The sequence below is a fragment of the Hoplias malabaricus genome, chromosome 2 (assembly GCF_029633855.1).
Source record: "Hoplias malabaricus isolate fHopMal1 chromosome 2, fHopMal1.hap1, whole genome shotgun sequence".
In the NCBI taxonomy this organism is placed as follows: Eukaryota; Metazoa; Chordata; class Actinopteri; order Characiformes; family Erythrinidae; genus Hoplias; species Hoplias malabaricus.
The window spans coordinates 61,338,506-61,360,242 of NC_089801.1; the positions used below are offsets into that span (position 1 = coordinate 61,338,506).

The 21,737-nt window shown below is 39.7% G+C and overlaps 1 pseudogene; it reads left to right on the forward strand.

The window, feature by feature from the left end:
• Window positions 1-4,223: 4,223 nt before the first annotated feature.
• Window positions 4,224-21,737, forward strand: part of LOC136677606 (adhesion G protein-coupled receptor E3-like) — a 48,866-nt pseudogene continuing 31,352 nt past the window's right edge.

Here is a 21,737-nt window from a genome sequence, read left to right on the forward strand (position 1 = left end):
TCACTAACTGCATGGGACACAACTATCTGCAGTTGAAAAAACAGAAAGTATTTTGTTTGGGAACTGCAATTAGACTAAACCAGACCTGGAGAAAGTTATCTATGCTTTTATTTCTAGCAGGATTGATTAGTCCTCTTAACTGGACTTCTAAAAATGACCATTAAACAGCTTCAAAATAGCTGCCAGAGTCTCACTCGGAGAGATCACATCACCCTCATTCTCAAATCCTTACACTGGATTCCAGTCTGTTACAGAATAGACTTTAAGGTGTTATTACTGGTCTATAAATGTCTTAATGGTGTAGGACCAGTGTATTTATTAGATCTGCTACAGAGATATGAGCTGAGCAGAGTTCTGAGATTTTTAGGAACTGGTCAGTCCTGCCTCAGGTGAAAACTAAACATGGAGAAGTGGCATTTAGCTCCTGAGAGTCTTAGATCATAACTCAAAGCATTTCAGTTTGAGCAGCTACAGCTCAGTTTTAAAATACTCCTCAAATTTCTATTCTGGAACAGCACTTTAGTCTTTTTTTAGTTGCTTGAATCATTTTAATCATGTTTCCTTTTTACTCTTTTATGTATTTTTTATTGCACTATTTTAATTGTTTTAAGTTACTTTTTTATTCTTGTGCTTAATTTAACACCTATTTCCTGTTCCCTTTACTGTTCCTTTTGACTCTGTAAAGCACTTTAAAATACCCCTGTGTATGTAAGATGCTCTATAAATAAACTTGCTATGCCTTGCTGATGTGTGTGTGTGTGTGTGTGAGAGAGAGAGAGAGAGAGAGAGAGAGAGAGAGAGAAGTTTATTAACCTGTAGGGGTAGTGGCTGGAAGGAGACAGTAAATCATATTCAGTATTCAGGAGTTTTTCTGTTCGTACTGATTTAATCACTGAACAGAACATTGTCTTTTTGTAGAAAAGGGTCATCAGAAAGCAAGACATTTATACATTTTTAAAACCACATCGTTTGTTTAAGGTGCAGAAGACTGGTTGACTGTTAAAGTAAAAAAAAAAAAATTCCACTAAAGAATATAATGCAAATAAAAGACACACACACTCAACCCGCTGCCTGACGATATTCATGTTTTTTTTTTCCTCTGACTTGAACATGAATAGAGATGTAAAGAATCTTTGGACATGTGAGTAATGTGTTGATTTCTTTACATTTTAAAAAGTAGAAGCAGAAAAATATTAGTGAACATTTTCACAGATGTGAGGAAGATGTCATGGACTTTTTGACTTAGTCTTTGTTTGATTTCACTGCGTTTTGCAAACTAGAGTCTAACTGGAGAAGTGTCAGGTGCTGAACCTTTCAGTGAAGTGTATTTTTACAAAGATGTCATTTTTAAAAGTAGTTTTAAAAATGTCCACCCTTTGCATCTTACCTTTAACGGACTCGCGAAACTAAACACATCTACAGGGTGAAGTCTTTTTAAAGCTCTGTGATTATGAGCGGAGGGAAGCAAAGGGTAGTATTTTTTTTTTTACTCCATACTCCCACCATAAAACTTTAAAATTGATTGGAGTATCTTTGTATTTACTTTATATATCCCTCAGTACATGATGTATTTTATCTAGTTAATAGCTTGTTTTTCATAAATACTTCAATTAGAGAAAAAGTACAGTAATTTAAGCCAATATTAGGAATCTTAAATAATTATTTTGGTCACTGCACAATTAAAAAATCTAAGATCTGGTGTTTTTACAGCACTGTACTGTACAGGTAGTGTGCTCATCCAGTAATATCAGTAGTAATGCACAGGGGCATGAACACAGCAAAAATATTTTTTAATGGAATGCCATCATGGCTGGTTGACAAATAAATCACTATCAGCAGGACACAGGGCAGTTCCTCTTTATCATTAAACAGGGCATTGGACAGAGACAGGATCAGCGAACAAGAACTTTAGAAACAAGACACCCCCCCTCCACCCCCCACCGTGTGTTTACCAACATTACTGAGCAATAGCTTTAGTGACCCCCACCCTCATCCCCCAAGGTTTTTCTCCCCTGCTGGAATCTACAGGGTGACTATTTTACACACATCATTCTACACATAGGGAGATGAGCTTCAATGAGTTTTTAAGAGATAAAAGGAGGGATTAAGTGAAATGAAAGACAAAATAGGAACTTTGTCTGTGTGTGTTTGTGACAGAGACAGAGAGAAAGGAGTGAATAATTCCATGGTGTTGATGTTACATTGATTCTTTAATTTAAGTATCCATTATAAAAAGCTTCAGCAAATAATCACAGCAAACTGCGTGATTGATTATTTCATTTGTTTATCCAATTGACAGCCCTAGTAGAAATACAGTGTAAGTCTAAAGTCGCAGGACACCATAAATTCTCAGCGCCACTTGACAATGCTACAGAAAACATTGTTCCCATCCATTCTGACAGAAGATGGCGCTGAGCATTTAGGGTCTGGTCGAGCCTCTAACGAGCCTGCGACAAACAATATAAGTTAGGGATAAGTTTGTATAACTTTTGACAAGACAAGAGATATTGCAAAAATCGATTTCTGAGACAGTTCTGCTCTTTTTGATTTATTACATGACCACATTCCCATTGGAAAAATGTGCCTGTGATCCAATATAGTGGATTTCATCATGGACGCCATGTTCTGTACATAGCCTAGATAGGCTTCCTCACCCATTATTTGCTGGGTATTCAGATATGTCATTTTCCCTTTTGTTTCTGAAATAGAAGAGTGTCCTGTGACTTTTGACTCACCCTGTACATATTGACTCAACTATTTTTCTGTGAAAGAAAAAATATCTTACAGAATAATACAATAAAATATCTTCATTTCATTTGGATTTCTGAATACAAAATTGATTGCAAATACTTAATTCTTCAAAACTGTCATAACTGCTGTGCCTCGAAACAGTCATATTACTTGTCCAGACTAGAGGCTAAATTTCACTAATTAGAAAGTAATTGGAAACTTTTGTGTGTTCCTGTCTTGTATTAGTGGCTTATCACTGGTTCAGTTTTTTGCAAATTGAGACTCTGCAAGACCCCAAATCATTGCTAAATCAGATGTAATTGTCTGCCAAACTATTGTAGGATTTAAATTAAACAAATGTTTTTTCTAGATTAAGTCTTTCTAGATTAATAATAAGCTTGTGATTGTTTGTGTTGTAAAATATTCCAAAGCATTAGGAATTAGTCATTAAAACACTGCTGTTCTTGGCCGTTGTTTTATTCATTAAATGGCATGAAATTATAATTGCAAATGGTAGACCTTCACAAGTTTTTTCCCGTTTGTTTGTTTTTATATAAATTTAAAATAAATGGTACCCCTTTAGAATAAAACCTCCATCTACACTTTTAAACCTCTTACTTTGTCTTTTTCATCTGTTGACATTAAGTCTTGTCAGCTTCAGCAAATTTTTGTTAATAATTTTAACCATTTAACCACCAAGGTTTTATCAATTAAACACTGTTTAAAATGTCCTTTTTGACATTGATTAGTACCTTAACATATGAAACAACTAAATTTACATAGTCAGGTCTGAGCTCATTATTTACCTTGACATTTCCAATACATTTTCAGACACTTACACTATTAGGCCAAACATGAAGTCACTGTTGCCCTATAAACCTATGTGCTATATATGATTATTAATGACTTTTAATGTGTTTAAAACCTAATTAATAACCATGTAATAAACAGATTTTTATAAACATTTATAAACCTTTATAAATTTAGTCTTATTTTAAAGTGGTACCAAATAAATCCAGAATTATGTGGGTTGTGGGATCCAGTCCCACTCCAGGAGTTGGATGTGTTCTTCCCGTATCTGCGTGGGTTTCCTCTGTGTCCTCCGGTTTTCTTTTACTATCCAAAAAAAAAACATGTTAGTTGGTGGATTGGCGACTGAAAATGTTTCCATATGTGTGAGTGAATGTGAGTGTGTCACCCTGTAAGGACTGGTGCCCCTTACAATTTGTGTTCCCGCCTTGTACCCAGTGATTCTGGGTAGGCTCTAGATCCACCATCACCCTGAACTGGATAAGCACTCGCAGACAATAAATGAATGAATGTGTATACACTACAAAACAGTTACAAAAAACAGTTTTGTTGTTTTTATTATAATTATTTCAACATTTGAATGTTGTCTTCTCATGAAGATATATTAGTAATTATAATTTTTTCCACAGCAGACACTGCCAAAACCCTGTATGATCCTTGCAGTGTCTACACTGCTCTCAACGATGACTGGAGTTCAGTTTTCTCTGCTGTTCCTCGTGTTGTTTGCTCCCAAGTCTATTAGCCTCGTCTATTCGTCGTTTTATTTCTGCCCGAGTTTGTATGTTTTTGTTTTGTTATAGTTTTGGTTAAATAAATTTGCTGTGTTTTAGCGTGTGCATCCGCCTCCGTCAGTCCGACTCCACGATCGTTACAGAGGCGGACGCACACGCTAAAACACAGCAACTACGTAAAGACGACTACGGAGGAAAACAGTGTTACAACAGACAGACTTGGAAGGAATACAGAGGTAAAATGTCCAACAAGAGTAAGTGAAACAAGGGGACTTAAATACACACAAGGACACCTGAGACTAATAATGGAGGGGCAGGATTACAAACACTGATGAGGACATTGACAAGGAGGAGGAAAGAAGGCGGGACATAGGCGGAGACAAGGACAATAACAAACAGAGCCATGTGCTACATGAGCACATGGTGGGGAAAACAGACAGGACTGGGCCAGGATGTGACAGTAATAAACTTGTACCTGGTAAAGTAAGGAAAAAATAGAGAACACATTTATCAACACATCTGAAACCTTGGTATTGACACTGGTGACCAAGCCACAAACCAACTACTCAGTTAGCATCACTGTCAGTGGCATAGGTAAATATCTATATAATAATATAATCTGTATTTACCCTTGCAATCAATCATTAATAAATAAGACAAACTATTCAGTCAGTTCAAGCCATCTCATAATTTACAACACTGCAACAGAGAACACAGTTTTAAATATTAACATCCAAAACACTGCTGCATCATGCCATTTGTAGAAGTGTCCTGAGATTTTATTTGTCTCTCAGATGTTCAGGTTTTTGTAATTGGACCATGTGCCACCTTGGAAGAAATCCCTCAACTCAGTGTATAAAATGCCCATATGGACATTGATCTTATCCAGATTTCAAAGATTAGCCAAGGTATCATAGGAGTCTCCAACTTTTTTTTCAACTTGCTATGCTACCAGTTTTGGGATTAGCAGTTTGCATTTGCTGTAACAGCCTTCATAAGAACACTACATTACAGTTGCTTCTGTTTTGTTCAGGGTCAGCAGCTGTGGCTTTCATGAGCTACAGCAACATGTCAACTATCCTGAAACCCAGCTTCTTCGTCTCAAATGACAACTAAGTGAAAACCAAGAAAACCATGATGTCTGCTGTGGTGTCAGCCACACTGCCCAGAACTAACTACACTACACTCCCCACACAAGTCAACTTCACTCTGAAACACATTGCAGTGAGTCATGTGATGTAATTCATTTCTAGCCAAAGCAGTTCAATATATTATTCTGTTCCTTCAAGTTGCAGTGTAGTAAGTAGAGTATCAGGTGTGCTGAGTTGCTAATATTGTACTGCACTACCTAGGTCTACTGTCGGTTGTAGACTGGGCCACTCTTATATCCCCAACCTGAGCTTGAGACAGGGGAGCTGTAAACTGAGCGAGGAAGGAACTCCCAAAATATAAAAGAATGTCAAGTTGGCCCACAAGGGAACGAATTTACTACCTGTTCCATTTGGACGTTTCTCTGAATAAGAGCCTCGGCTAAATGCCTTAAATATAAATGGAGGTGGAGCACAGAGGGTAGTCTATATATTTTGAAGAGGGTCCAACAAGTAGGATGTCAGAAAATTGCAACTGAAAGTGAGGTGATCAGTGACATAGAAACTGCCATCCCAGCAGACTCTGAACACCTATATTAAAAGCATATACAATATCAGCTTAAACCAACCAGGTGCTGCCTCCAGCTAACTCAGTGTGTGTGATGACATTATAGATGGTGGCATAGTAAAGAGAATAATCAGGGCAGAGCACAAGGCTAGTGATGAATGCCAAGATGTATCCGAGCAGGGCAGTCAAATTAATGATGATACACTTTATGCTGAAAGAGTTTTGGGTGACAAAGCCAATGGGGCTGATGCGGTGGTTGGTAAAAAGGGAAAGAACGTAACCGGACCAATCATGATGCCTTGAAAAACCCCTGCGTGTACAAGTGAAGACACAACATTTAGTTCAGAAGGCATTGAGAGTAAGTTGGTGCATGATGGGAAGAATAGGAGAAGAATGGTGTGGCCATGGGGGACTGTCCAGGCACAAAATGGTGAATTCATTATCGGTGGATCAGAGAAATTTAAACAGGTGCAAGAGGATTGAAAGTGGCACAGAGAAGAACCAGAGACAGAGAGAGAGAAAGAGAGACAGCTGCATAATCTGCAGGAGAGAGGGATGTGACATTCTTCAACTTTTGAAGATAAACACAGGCGCAGGCAGGGATTTTCTAGTCAGATTCAGCATGGAATTAAAACTATGCTATTCTTTTTTGTTTAGAAAATTGATCCTAATGGTACATTGTCCTGTGTGTACTGGAATAACACTGAGTGGGTTTCAGATGGCTGTGAACTCCTAAAGTCCAACAACAGTCACAGTGTGTGCTCCTGTGTTCACCTCTCAAGCTTTGCTCTCATCATGGAGACCCACCCACCCCTGGATGATGATGTAAGATTGATTAAAGATCTCTGTATCAAAGGAATTTTAAGATAAAGCATATGAAGTTTTGCCTCACTTGTGTGATCCTAATGGCTTATTTAAAAAGAAGATAGTAAACAAAACATGTGCAGCAAACTATTTCAGTTTTATAAAAAGCATTGTTATTTTATATTTGGCAAACTTTAATAATCAAATTGGTATGTTTCACAGCTTGCAAATTCTGTGTGTGGCCAGCTGGGATATTTCAGCTCTTGTTTTAAGAAATCTTCACAAGCAGCTTTTCCCCAAGGAAAATTCTACTGCTTATAATTTGCTCAGGAGACACAATGGTGATTTTCCTAAAGTTCCTTAGGAGAAAAAGAAAGAGACAAAAAGGAGACATGAGAAACAAGAGAGGGAAAAAGAAGATAAAGGAGATAGTGGGTGTAGTTCATCTGGCAAATCTGAGTCCAGTTTGAGACTTTACTGAGATCTCCATTTAATCTCCAGAGGAGACCCAGTAAACATTTAGCCGTTGATTCAGCACTGAAATAATGTAATGACTGCCGTCTAATCAACGTTCTCTTAAAGTTGAAAATGAAAGTTGAAAAGACATCCAAAAACAGACATTGAAAAGATGACTATTAGACGTATTTTGGACATCCTTTGACGTTAATAATTGGTCCCGAAATAAATTACTTGTATAAAATGCATTTTGGACGTCCACTGACGTTATCGATTGGTCACCACATAAATAACTTATTAAGATGAATTTTGGACATCCATTGACGTTTAAAATATTTCCTTGACGGACAGACTACTTTTAGACATATTTTGAACGTCCAGGGACGTTCCTTGTTTACTGGGGACACCTGTGAGATCACTGAGGTCTTAGGTTCAGGAGACATATTTTAGCAGCAGGAGACTTAGGCTAAAGTCTCCTTTGTTCTTCCATCTGATCTTGTAGTTGTCTAGGAGAAACGGCTGAGACGTTAAGGAGATCTCCTTTTTTATTTTTCTTTCCTATACCACAGACTATACATAGGTAAATTATATAGTTTATGTGGGGAAAATCAAATTATATATGTTTATATATTTTTTTTCCATATACATGTCACTGCTGTTCTCACATTTTCTCAAACATCATCTTTTGTAAATACTACCAAGTACACCAAGTTCTACCATTTAACATCTCTTCAAACACCTCAGACATCTGATCACTGGGAATGTTTTCACAATGAAAGACTTGGATTTTATAGCAGTTTCTTGTGTGTGGTTTTTCAGAGTAATACTGTGATGGACGTGGTACTAACCATAGCCGTGGTCGTGGGGCTGGTGTTCCTGAGCTTGGCCCTGCTGCTTTTTGCCTTTTGTCAACAAAATCCAAATGTGACCAACATAGCCCTAATCAACCTGTGCTTAAACCTGCTGCTCGCCCAACTCCTTTTTTTGCCAAGGGAATGCTATGATATTGCAGCCCAAACCATCACTGATCCACCCCATGCTTCACTCTGGGCATGCAACAGTCTGGGTGGTACGCATCTTTGGGGCTTCTCCACACCATAACTCTCCCGGATGTGGGGAAAACAGTAAAGGTGGACTCATCAGAGAACAATACATGTTTCACATTGTCCACAGCCCAAGATTTACACTCCTTGCACCATTGAAACCGATGTTTGGCATTGGCCAACCTGGATCAACCACGAGACACACACTCAACCTGCTGCCTGATGATGTGAATATGTTCGTTTCCTCTGACTGTTGAATATGAATAGAAATGAAAAGAATCTTTAGACATGTGAGTACTGCTTTGATTTATTTACATTTATTTACGAAGTGGAACAAAGAAGATATTAGAGAACATTTTCACAGATGTGAGGAAGATGTCATGGACTTGTTACCTTTTTTGACTTTGTCATTGTTTGATTTTACTGCCTTTTGCAAACTAGAGTGTAGTGGAAATAGTATGCACACGTTGCGGTGGCATAAGCACTACATAGTGGAGTCAATGATAATGAATTATTATTGTATTAATAATTAATTATTTAATTCATTTTGCTAAGCTCCATTTTTGGGAGCCATTAACTAATATGTAGTGTCTTTACCTGTCTTAATTTCAGCTTAGACAAGAAGGCCATCTTCACATATTATACAGCAGAATTAGCTAGAATTAACTATTATTAATGAATTATGCTCATTGACCTGCCGTGGGTTCTTGACTCTGAAATGGAATCTGAACTAGAAGTTATAATTCTATACAAGAAAGGTGCTCACACAAACAAATAACCAAGGATTGGTTTTATCACACAACTGGTTTATTAATAATAATATCAAGTAATGAATATTAATTAGACATTTATATAATGAAATGGATTATAGCGATATATATGGGAACAGGGAGATTAAAATATGAGGGAATTTCTCTATGATAATTATTACCCTAAGTTCTAAGAAAGGCTATAGTTTATCCCAGCAAGTATTTCAGTACCAACCCATGAGCCATGAGAGACATGAGACCATGTGACCTTACGTATCCAGAGAAGGACAGGGAGCAGGTCGCTGACGGTGCTTTCTGGCATGACTACCTGGAGAATTGCAGACGCGGGCATTGTAGGTTGCAGCCGCTGGCGTTCCTTTTCTCCCGAGGCTTTCAGATGCAGCCGTCGGAGCTGGTGGCGTTCTGAAGGTCTCTGTAGGGATTCTTCATCATCGCTGATCTGCCGCCTTGTGGGAGACAGTCCAAGCAGGTCTCTCCTGGGGCCTCATCTCAGAAGGTCATTCTGAGGGTGTGTGCGGCCGTCTTCTTTCATCGTTGTTGGTCCTGAGGCGTTGTTGTACTTTTTAGGGTCAGAGGTCTAAGGTTTCCATGCTTTGGGTGTGGTGTTGAAATTTTGCTAGGGTTAAACTATAGCTTTTCTTAATTTATAGTTTCTATCTGGACAGCATTAATATAGAAAACTCTGTCCTCTCGAGGGGCCCAAGACTGTTGAAGAGAGCCATGAGAGAGCCTACGCCTGCAGAGACATCTGCAGAGCAGTGGAGCTCTCTGACTACCCTATCTGAGAAGCTTTGTCTGCTGGAAGCAGGAGAGAGACATTCTTCAGAAAAACATCTTCCTCTCCAAAATTCTCTAATCAATCAATCAATCAATCAATCAAATTTTATTTATATAGCGCTTTTCACAACAAAAAGTCGTCACAAAGCAGCTTTACAGAGATCCGGGTCCGAGCCTCCAATGAGCAAGCCAGGGGCAACAGTGGCAAGGAAAAACTCCCTCAGCACATGAGGAAGAAACCTTGGAAGGAACCAAGACTCATACGGGGAACCCATCCTCCTCGGGTTGACACCGGAGACACAACAGAGAACAGAACAGAAGGAAAAGTGAAATGATGACAGATGAAGGGGTTATAGTAATATAAATGTAGTATATTAGTGATGTATGAGTCTGAGAAAGGAGAAGGTGATCAGGGATTATGTGTGTGTTAAAATTAGGTGCAGAGTTAATCTGAGATAAAACAGCATGGCCAAGCATCCAGGGGCTGGATCAGGGCAACACCTGGAGAGCAGCAGGACATCTCAAAGCATGAGAGAGACGGGAGAAAGAAAACCAGACAAAGGAAACAAATGAAAATACAGAGGTTAATAGGGTCATGGTAAAGAACGGGTAAATTTGTCCTGCGAAAAAAGCTTCCACGGGTCAGGCAAGAGAACCCAGCGACGGACAGCATGTTGGCGAAGAAAGCTAGAAAGCTAACTAAAAATGCTGTAGCTATGGTGATATGACAGGGTTAATACAGAACAGTGATAATATGAAAACCAGCCCGAACACCAATAGAGAAGGAGTAACCTGAAAGTGAATGATTAACCAAAAGCTTATTTGAAAAGGTAGGTTTTTAATCTAGATTTAAAGATTGAGAGTGTGTCTGAGCCCCGAATAGTAACCGGAAGGCTATTCCAGAGTTGAGGAGCTTTGTGAGAAAAGGCTCTTCCTCCTGCAGTGTTTTTCTTAAAGCGAGGAACAAAGAGTAGATGGGCATCCTGTGAACGAAGTGTACGTGACGGGCGATAAGGTATGAGAAGTTCAGTAAGATACTGCGGGCCTAAACCATTTAGAGATTTATAAGCTAAGAGGATTATTTTATAGTCACGAGAGAACTGGGGTGATATGTTCGAATTTTCTAGCTCTAGTGAGCACCCTGGCTGCTGCATTTTGAACTAACTGAAGCTTGTGTAACGCTTTGCACGAGCTCCCTGCCAGGAGCGCATTGCAGTAGTCTAGACGTGAAGTTATAAAAGCATGCACTAGTTTCTCTGCATCTTTTAAGGATAAAATATGCCGAATTTTGGCAATATTGCGTAGGTGGAAGAAGGCGGTTTTGACTGTATTGGATATGTGGGTATCAAATGTGAGAGTCGAATCAAAGGCTACCCCTAAGTTTTTAATGATGGTATTGTGTTTTACTGTTGAATTATCAAGATTAATAGCAGCATTTCTGAGTGAATGTATCTGAGTATCTGTACCTAGTAACAAGACTTCAGTTTTATCAGAATTTAACATGAGAAAATTTTGCATCATCCAGTCTTTAATTTCAGTTAGACATTCTATTATTTTACAAGCAACATCATTAGGTTTGGCTGATATATACAGTTGTGTGTCATCAGCAAAACAGTCTAATTGAATCCCATGCTTACGGATTAGTCTACCCAGTGGCAGCATGTAGAGTGTGAACAATACAGGGCCAAGCACTGATCCTTGTGGAACACCATATTTAACTAAAGTATGATTAGAGGATTTATTATTCAGATAAACAAATTGATAACGATCAGATAAATAAGATCTGAACCAAGAGAGGGCAGATCCTTTTATTCCTACCAGATTTTCCAGCCTATCAAGAAGCATCACATGATCTATGGTATCAAACGCTGCACTAAGGTCAAGCAGCACCAGAATAGAGATATAGCCCTTATCATGTGAAAGGAGTAAGTCATTAGTTACTCTTGTTAGAGCCGTTTCTGTGCTGTGATTTGGTCTAAATCCAGACTGAAAAATGTCATGAATGTCATTGTTTTGTAGATAAGAGCACAACTGCTGTGACACGACTTTTTCTAGAATCTTAGCAATAAAAGGGAGGTTTGATATTGGCCTGTAGTTTGCGAGTACAAGAGGGTCAAGATTGGGTTTTTTAATAATTGGTTTGATTACCCCTAGTTTCAGAGGTTTTGGTACATATCCAATGTTGAGGGATGAGTTTATTATTGTGAGCAATGGTCTAATGACTTTAGGTAGAATTTGTTTAAATAATTGTGTTGGTACAGGATCCAGTATGCATGAAGTTGATTTAGATGAACTAATTAAACGGTAACACTTTACAATACGGGTGCACAAATAAGCATATATTAATACGTCATGAATTATCTCTTCATAGCATATTAATACATACATTAATGCTTAATATATCAGGAACTAACAAAGGATATACATTAATGACCACATTACTCATACATAAATCGCCATTAGCAAGGGTAAACATTAAGTATCAACATCTTGTTAATTCAATCTCTTAATTAACACTATGACTTGCCTTATTAATTAACACCCTTTACATATTGGATCTATTTGGATACTGTGTGTTACATATCTTTGTGCATTGATGTAGGCAAAATTATAGGCAGGGACATAAGCAGTGATTAAGTGGTTATTATGAGTTTATTACGAGTTTTGTAATTACTTATATAAAGTCACTTGACTTTAGGGTTGTTATTGGCCACAATAATGAATTAAATAATTAAATTAACCCACAAAGGTGTTAATTAATAAGGCAAGTCATAGTGTTAATTAAGAGATTGAATTAACAAGATGTTGATACTTAATGTTTACCCTTGCTAATGGTGATTTATGTATGAGTAATGTGGTCATTAATGTATATCCTTTGTTAGTTCCTGATATATTAAGCATTAATGTATGTATTAATATACTATGAGGAGATCATTCATGACGTATTAATATATGCTTATTTGTGCACCCGTATTGTAAAGTGTTACCAATTAAACTAAGCAAGTCATTTTCATCGACAGAATTCAAATAGTCTAAGTGCACCTCAGAGCTGGCGGGGGGTTCATCAACAAAAGCTGATGTGACTTTGGACTGACTTTGGATTTTGAGGCGAATGCAATCAATTTTATCATTAAAAAACCTCATAAAGTCATTGCTACAGAAAACAGAGGTTGATTTCCTTTTTGTTGCCAATTAGATTTGATACAGTGCTAAAAAGGAATCTAGGGTTGTCTTTGTTGTTTTCTATAAGGGAAGAGATTTAGCTTTAGATAAGGCATGTTTGTAGTCGGTGAGGCTGTGCTGCCATGCAATTCGGAAACATTCTAGTTTTGTGTGTCTCCATTTACATTCATGGTTACGAACAGCCAGTTTTAAGGCACGCGTGCTGTCACTGTACCATGGAGCAAGCCTTTTCTCTCTAAATTGTTTGGTCTTGACTGGTGAAACACTCTAGGTTTGTACACAATACATGTTGTAGGTTGTTTGTAATGAGCTCAAAGTCATTTGGGTGAGTTGGAAAAGAAATGGTGGTAAGGTCTGGAAGGTTGTTGATAAAATCACTAACTGTTGAGGATGTTATAGTGCACTTTCTAATATAGCGTGGCTGTGGACAGATATCAAAGTTTAACGCAATTTCATATATGATCAGATGGTGATCAGAGATGGTCTCGTAGCGAGAGATTGGATAGATTCTTTATCTCAATGCCCCATGTTAACACTAGGTCCAATGTGAGTTTGCAATGATCAGTGGGCCCAGTAACATTCTGAGTGAACCCTAGCGCATCCAAAATTGATTCAAAAGCAATTTTAAGTGGATCATAATCCTTCTCAAAGTGAATATTGAAATCACCAACAATTAAGGCCTTTTCTGAAACGAACTAAGAGTGTGTCTCAGAGGAGTGTTAAAAAGAGAGAGCCAAGTGTGTCACCGGCTTTTACCAGAGTTTAGAAAACCTGCTTTTAATACCAATCGGATAAGATTGGAGCCTCTCTTGCTCCTGATTGGCTGCTTCCTGTAGCTTGGTAGTGATCACATACAATTTATGACCCATGACAAGACAAAGGCTTAAAGAATGAATGATATATGAAATATATATAAAAATATAATATTAGATGCTAACACAAAGTAGTATCATTAAGACAACCATGTTCTACATAATTATTAACCAACTATACACATAGTATGTGGTTACCTTGGTTCTACACAAATTTATATAAACAAAAATGACTTTAAACATAGGTAAATTAATCCCACCCATTTTGTTGTGCACATATGTAACTTGTTTTCCATGTAAGAACTTTGGGATGTTTGAGTCTTTTAAAGTTAACAGTCTTTAAAAAGGTGTAAGAGGACATGGGATAAAGGTGGGTCTGTGTGTCTCTCTGCATTCTTTTCTTGACCCTGGGGGTCCTTAAGTCATAGAAAAGGGTCTTTGGAGGGAGTTTTATGAGCCTGCTCTGGAGGTTTATCTCACCTTCCATCTGCTTGTGTGGAGATGTCTCTGAAACGAGCTAACGTTTGGGTATTTAAATTAAAACTCTCTAAAAGTCACATTTTCTTATCAGGAATTAATACACATTCATCATATCATACTACTCTCACTGGAGAAGTGTCAGGTAGTGAACTCTTCAGTGATGTGTATTTTTACAAAGGTAGTAAACATTAAAATTTATCAAGGGATTGCTGAGGAGGACATACTGCTGTTTTAAGGGAACACTAAATAAGATCTGGTGTTTTACAGCACTGTACTGTACAGGTATTATGCTCATCCAGTAATAATGCACAGTGGCATGAAATCATCGAAAAGATTCTTAATGGAAAGCATCGTGGCTGGCTGACAAATAAACCACTATCAGCAGGGCACAGGGCAGATCCTCTTTATTAAACAGGGCATTGGAGACAGGATCAGTGAACAAGAACTTTAGAAACAAGATACCCCAACCCTACCCTTCCACGGTCAGACTTATGAATTCCAGTCCACAATTTTAATTTTGTTTTAAAATATTCTAATGTTGTTGTTGTGTTGTCCTATTGCAGAAGTATTCAAACTTTTCCTCCCGAGCCTCCTTGGCACTTTTTTGAGAACTTGGAGCCCCCCTCAACTAAAATATGTGTGTCAATATGCAGACTTCTACAGTGTATATATAAAGATAACAAAATCACAAAACAATTCTTCTGTATCCATCACTGACAGTGTCTTGACCCACCAAAATCAAAAGAATGTGTAAAGTTTCCATGATCGCAACCAGAATTCAACACGACTGTATTGCAGTATGATTTTCTAATCTGACATAGTGACCAATGGGAAAGACAACAATATCGTGTAGTCTGATCCCGGTATTAGAGAGGCTCTTCCTCACACAGGGTGTGGAATAAACTCAGAATCTATGTTTTATTCTTTCTTTGGGTTTGATGTATTCATGCAAAAGCTTTTCTGTGCTGCTAGATCTCAGATGTTTTCTAATACATTTATTTTACATTGAATCAGTTTTTACATCAGTAATATATATTTTTATTGCACTATTATTTAGCTTTAATGAAAAAAATTAATAATGACTATAATTGCAGTTACAATGTTTACATTTACCTGTTTTTTAGTTTTTGTTTTTAGACATTTTCTGTAAAGCACTTTGAGCTGCAATTATGTATAAAATGTTTTATACAAATAAATAAATCAAACATGTTTCTTTCTTTCTATACTTGTTAATGACCAAAACCAAAAGTCACAATGTCATTTATAAACATTAAGTTTAACATTGATGTTAAAACTACTTTTATTTTTTATTTTTTAAAGATGTGATTTACAGAGACACACTTATGGAATTAATTACTCTGAGTAATGATTGATCACAGAACTCAGTCTTTTGTTGAAGGAAGTGTCTCAAACCTCCTGAAATCAACACATACACAAATACCACATCATTTGTTTATGGAAAAAAAATGTAAATTAATGGTGCGCAAGAGCCAATGTTATGTGGTTTATTTCTGAGCTGTATTTTGCACATTAAAGCACCAACACAATACACTGTAATATTTGTACATTTCCTTATATAACGATATATGTAGCTGCACAGTTGTCACAGCCAAGGATCTGGGGTTGTGTTCAAAACCTGCCTCAGGTCACTCTGTGGAGGAGGCTGGTGTGATCTCCCTGTGTCTGGGTGGGTTTCCTCCGGATGATCTGGGCTCCAAAAATACACGCTGATATGTTGATTTGCTATACACTAATGTTGATAGGGTCAGCACGTTGGTGCAAGAGGTAGTGTCGCAGTCACACAGCTCCAGAGGCCTGGAGGTTGTGGGCTCAAGTCCCGCTTTGGGTGGCTGTGTGTGAGGAGTTTGGTGTGTTCTCCCTGTGTCTGCGTGGGTTTCCTCCTGTTCTCTTGTTTCCTTTCATGGTCCAACAACACATGTTTGTAGGTAGATTGATGACTCAAAATGTGTCCATAGGTATCCGTGTGTGAGTTAACTGGATAAGTGGTTACAGAAAATGAATGAAGGAATTAATTAATGAAATGTAGGTGGTGTGAGTGAATGATAGGGTGAGTGTGTTGCCCTGTGATAGACTGGTGATCTGCCCAAGGTGTGATTCTGTGTAGGCTCCAAACCTACATGAATGAATGGACACCCTTCTCTAAAGGAATCAATTTTAAATACAGCATTAATTTTTCTGTTTTTAGAGCATGTTAACAAAAAGTTAGAATTAGGGATTTAAAGTGAATTAGTGAATACAGGAAAGTGAAGAAAATCATGCATCTGTAATTTTTAGATCTTAGAGCATACTTTAGAGCTCTGCTTCGTCTCAAAAAGTAAAATGTATTTAATAACATAATAATCTAGTAATATATTATGAGAGACACTGTGTTCACTTAATTTTTATTAACTTTATTGTCTTCTGGGTCTCACTGGGTCTGAAGCCTACACAGAACCACAGGGTGCAAGGTAGGAGCACACCCTGGAAAGGACACCAGGCCATCACCCACTCACACTTATGAACACATTTGCACCAACAATCCACCTACCAACATATGTTTATGTGAATTATGGGCATTTCCTCAGAAAAAACAGAGGGAGAACACGGCGTACCACTCTTCTCACAGCAGTGACACAGAGGTATTAAAGAGGGGCCAGAAGAAACAAAAACAGGAAACCAAAAGATTCAAGACAAGATAGGAAATGGAACAGGTGACATGGGACTGGACTTAAATGGATACTGGACAGAACTGGAAAGAAGAGACGGGAAACGAGACTACTGGTGGGTGCCCAGGGCTGGCAAATGTCCGTGGAAATGTCTGAGAAGCAAGCCTGTGCACAAATCTAGGGATCGGCCCCGAAGTCCTTTGGGCCGACCTACGGACATGACCAGGAGCGGCCGTGGCCACAGTCACGGGTGCCGGAACGGCCGTAGCCACAGTCACAGGGGCAGAAACGGCCAAAGCCAAAGTCACAGGGGCAGAAACGGTCGTAGCCACAGTCACAGGGGCAGAAACGGCCGTAGCCACAGTCACAGGGGCAGAAACGGCCGAAGCCAAAGTCACAGGAGTAGAAACGGCCGAAGCCACCTTCACAGGCGCAGAAACGGCCGAAGCCACAGTCACGGAGACAGGAGCGGCTGAGGGAGCCGTACTTACGGAGACAGGAAGCCCTGCGATGACGTCCACGGAGACAGGAGAACCTGCGGCGACGTCCATGGAGACAGGAAGACCTGCGGCGACGTCCACGGAAGCAGAGGAAGCTGCGACGTCGTCCACGGAAGCAGGCGGAACTGCGACAACGTCCACGGAGGCAGGCGGAATTGCGACGACGTCCACGGAGGCAGGCGAAACTGCGCCGACGTCCACGGAGGCAGGCAAAACTGCGACGACGTCCACGGAGGCAGAGAAATCTGCGACGTCGTCCACGGAGGCAGAGGAATCTGCGACGACGTCCACGGAAGCAGAGGAATCTGCGACGACGTCCACGGAGGCAGATGAAGCTGCGACGTCGTTCACGGAGGCAGAGGAAGCTGCGACGACGTCCACGGAGGCAGATGAAGCTGCGACGTCGTTCATGGAGGCAGAGGAAGCTGCGACGACGTCCACGGAGGCAGAAGGATCTGCGACGACGTCCACGGAGGCAGGAGAATCTGCGACGTCGTCCACGGAGGCAGAAGGATCTGCAACGTTGTCCACGGAGGCAGAGGAATCTGTGACGTCGTCCACGGAGGCAGGCGGAACTGCGGCGACGTCCACGGAGGCAGAGGAATCTGCGACGTCGTCCACGGAGGCAGAGGAAGCTGCGACGACGTTCACGGAGGCAGGCGCGGCCGGAGGCGCCGCGCTCACGAAGACAGGCGCGGCCGTAGGCGCCGCGCTCATGAAGACAGGAGCGGGCGTAGGCGCCGCTCTTCCAAGAACAGGAGCGGCCGTAGGCGCCGCTCTCATAGGAACAGAAGCGACCGGGGGCGCCGCTCTCACGGGATCAGAAGCGGCCGGAGACGCCGCTCTCTTAAGAGCTTCCAGATCTGCCATGAGGCTTGCCAGCTTCTCCTGGATGGCAGAAGGGACTGCAGCGCCGTTTTTGGAAACAGGAGGCCCTGCAGCAACGTCCACGGCGGCAGGGGCTCGTGCTTTTACGTCGTGGACTGGAGCTGTTAAGGGTTTAGGGGGTCTGATGGGCGCCCTCTTGAGGGATTCCCCCAGAGGTGCGCCCCTGTTAGCCTCACCTCTGTTGTCCTGAGGTAGGAGGCTAACAGCCCCTACCCTTAACCCCCCCCCCAAGAATTTCCCCGGACCTGAGGGGATAATCCTCCAGCGAGGGGGAGACTCCAGCCCGCTTTCTCCTCCGGCTCCGTCGATTCCCGCTGGAGAAATCCCTTGATTCACGAATCGAGTTCTCTGTTCGGGGGAAAGGAACTGCACCGGGCATGAGCTGCAGCCGTTGACTCCATTCCGAGGCCGCTCTTAACGCCTCCTCCACGGGATCTTTGGGACCTGTGCGGAACGGAGTCTGGCGAATTACACATCTCCTAAACGGGTAGTCCGTGCTAGCTGTGTCCTTATACAGATCGGTCATTCTGTCACGGGGGTGTGATGAGTGGATATACGGAGGCGGACACACTCGCTACAACACAGAGTTTAATAATGAAATAACAAAACAAACGAACTAGACGAGAAACATGAAATAACATGACTTATAAACATAGGAAAGAGCAGGAAACAACACTACAGGACTGGGGCAAGCAACAGGCAGGAGACCGAACAAGGAACGAGAAACGAGAAACAAACACTAATATAACAACAAACGAACTAGAGGTTAAACACGAATGGGGCATGAAAGGAGCAAGAGAGACGGGCAAGAACGAGGACGAAAACACAACGAAACATAACACACGACAAAACAATACATGAACAGCGCGAAACTACAAATGACAAACAACAACGAAAACAAAATGACCGATCACAGGAAGTGAGGGAAGAGGGCTTAAATAAACAAACTTAACACGAAACACCTGACACAGATAACGAAGGTAAGAAGGCGGAACAGAGACGGGACAAAGGTGGAGCTAGAGAGAAACGAAGACGGAGATAGGAATAACAACAAACAGAGCCACATGGAAGGGGAAAACAAACAAGAAAGTGCCAGGGTGTGACAGTGTGTGTGTGAGTGGGTTACAGTATGTTTAAAGTTCATTAATTCAGGTACACTGTGGCTTGGGGAGCCTGTAAATCATATTCCATATAATCAGGAGATGTTCTGTCCATAGGGAAGCTTTTTAATGTGGTTGGAGTCTGTGGCTGGTCTCAGCGCTCATGCTGTGACTGTTGACTTTCCTGATGATTTCACAAACCTGACTGACCCACTCACAAATGTAAATGTTCATCACAGAACAGTGTCCTCTACAGAGAGGGTGCATCAAACCAGCAGAAAATTCCTGTTTTCAAAACCATGTGATTTGTTTATGATGCAGAGGATTGGTTGTCAGTTAAATGTAAAACCCCCAGCATCTGGAGGAAGAATATAATGAAAATAAACTACATCTAATGAAAACCTGTAACAGCCTGGAGGCAAATAATAAACTTGCTGCCTGAAAATACGACTAGCTCCCGTTCCTCAAATCGTTGTTGAAAATGAATAGAAATATAATGAACCTTTGGACATGTGAGTACTGTTTTGATCATTTGGTTTTGAAAAATGTAAAAAAGAAAAAAATATAGTAATACACAGTAATTAATATTTTTATTTCTGTAATGAATATTTCTGAATTTAAATAGTGCATTTTCTTATTTATGTCTGTGACTATCAATGAATAGTATGAAGCCGTCTTATGGACATGGTCACAGACTTTTCATCTTCTTTTCATATTTGATTTCTTTGATTTTTAAAATTGTCATTATAATTTTAATTCTACTCTTTTTAACAAACTAGAGTCTCACTGGAGAAATTAAAACCAGGTGGTAAAGTTGTCAGAAAAATGTGATTTTTAAAATGTCCACAGTTCACAGGGTCACAGAACTAAACACACAGGGTGAAGTCTGCTTCTTTGGATTGGCAGAACTTTTAGAATGACATTCTTACCCCATATAACTATAGAGTAGATGGAAGTGAACATTCATTGTTCAAGTGAGAGTAATATTATTGTGTGGAGTTGTTTGGATTTACAACTTTGTTACTTCCACTCTAAAAAATAAAGCATTGGGTCGACAAAAAAAAAAAAATCAACGCAACGTTTTGCGACAGTCTTTTTGAGTTGTGTCAACTTCTGGTAAAATTACATTGATCCATTAAAGCGTTTTGAGTACGGTGAGTTACTTTGACAGACATAGTAAAAAGCATTTTTATATAACATGAACTTAATAAATGTCACCATCAAAAGATATTCAACAGTATGATTACTTTTATTCCGTACTGTGATCACATCTCACATCTTTCACATACTTGAAACAGTAAACAACATATCTATTATGTATGCGGTATAAATATTACAGTTATAAGGCGCCATTTCAATTGAGTGTAAGGAAATTTAAACAATGAGAACATGAGAAGTCCCAAAGCGAGTAAATAATTAAATTACAAAAGCACCTGAGGGTCATGAAAGTGTTTTTAGCGCTTGCAACACTGTCTCTTACAGAGTTAAGGACGGCTAGCTTATTTTGCCTAATTCTGCCTATATCCACCAAACACAGACCATCAACACAACAGAAAAATGGGCAAACCTAAACTTTTTTGTGCCTTATCCACAATAAGACGTGCCTGGAGCAAACTGAAATAGCCTTCTCCAGTAAAATCCATCTTGTCCGAGTGGGAGGGAGAAAGCAAATGAATGAGAAAATGGCGTCATCCAGTACAAATAACTGAGTTGCCAGAAAATGATTTTTGCTTTTTTAGTATTTAATGGAATATATTGAGTTCAGGTTAGACTGGAAATTGTCTTGAAACAACACTTATATTAGTTATGTTACCAAAACTCAATAAAACACCAAATGAAAAAGCAGTTAAAGCAGTGCATATATTTAAGTGTTGGCTAAAGGCCACCAGAATGACTTTATAGAGTGTATCAGAGATATTCAAATGTTACTAAATAAAAATTTGAATCAAGTCAAGAGGCTTTAGGTTAGAGTGAGGCTGAGGTCATGAGACATTAGACTAGAGTCAGAGTGAACTTAAGTTTTTAGGCTGGAGTCAGAGTCAAGTCACAAGTCTTTAGACAGGAGTCAGTGTGAAGTCATGAGTCTTTAGATAGACAGTGAATGAATGAATGAATAATGTAGTGTGTGTTTTACACACAGCTGTATTAATGATTACTCAGCAATTCATAAATCTCTCCACTAGGGCTCACCATGCTCCTGCTAACTACCATCACTAAAGGCATGGCTGCAGATTTAAGTAAGTGAGACCTAAAGCAAACCAGACTAATAAATAAAGTGTATGTTCACAGTTAAAGAGTGAATAGTTATTCATTAAGTGTTTAGTCTAAACA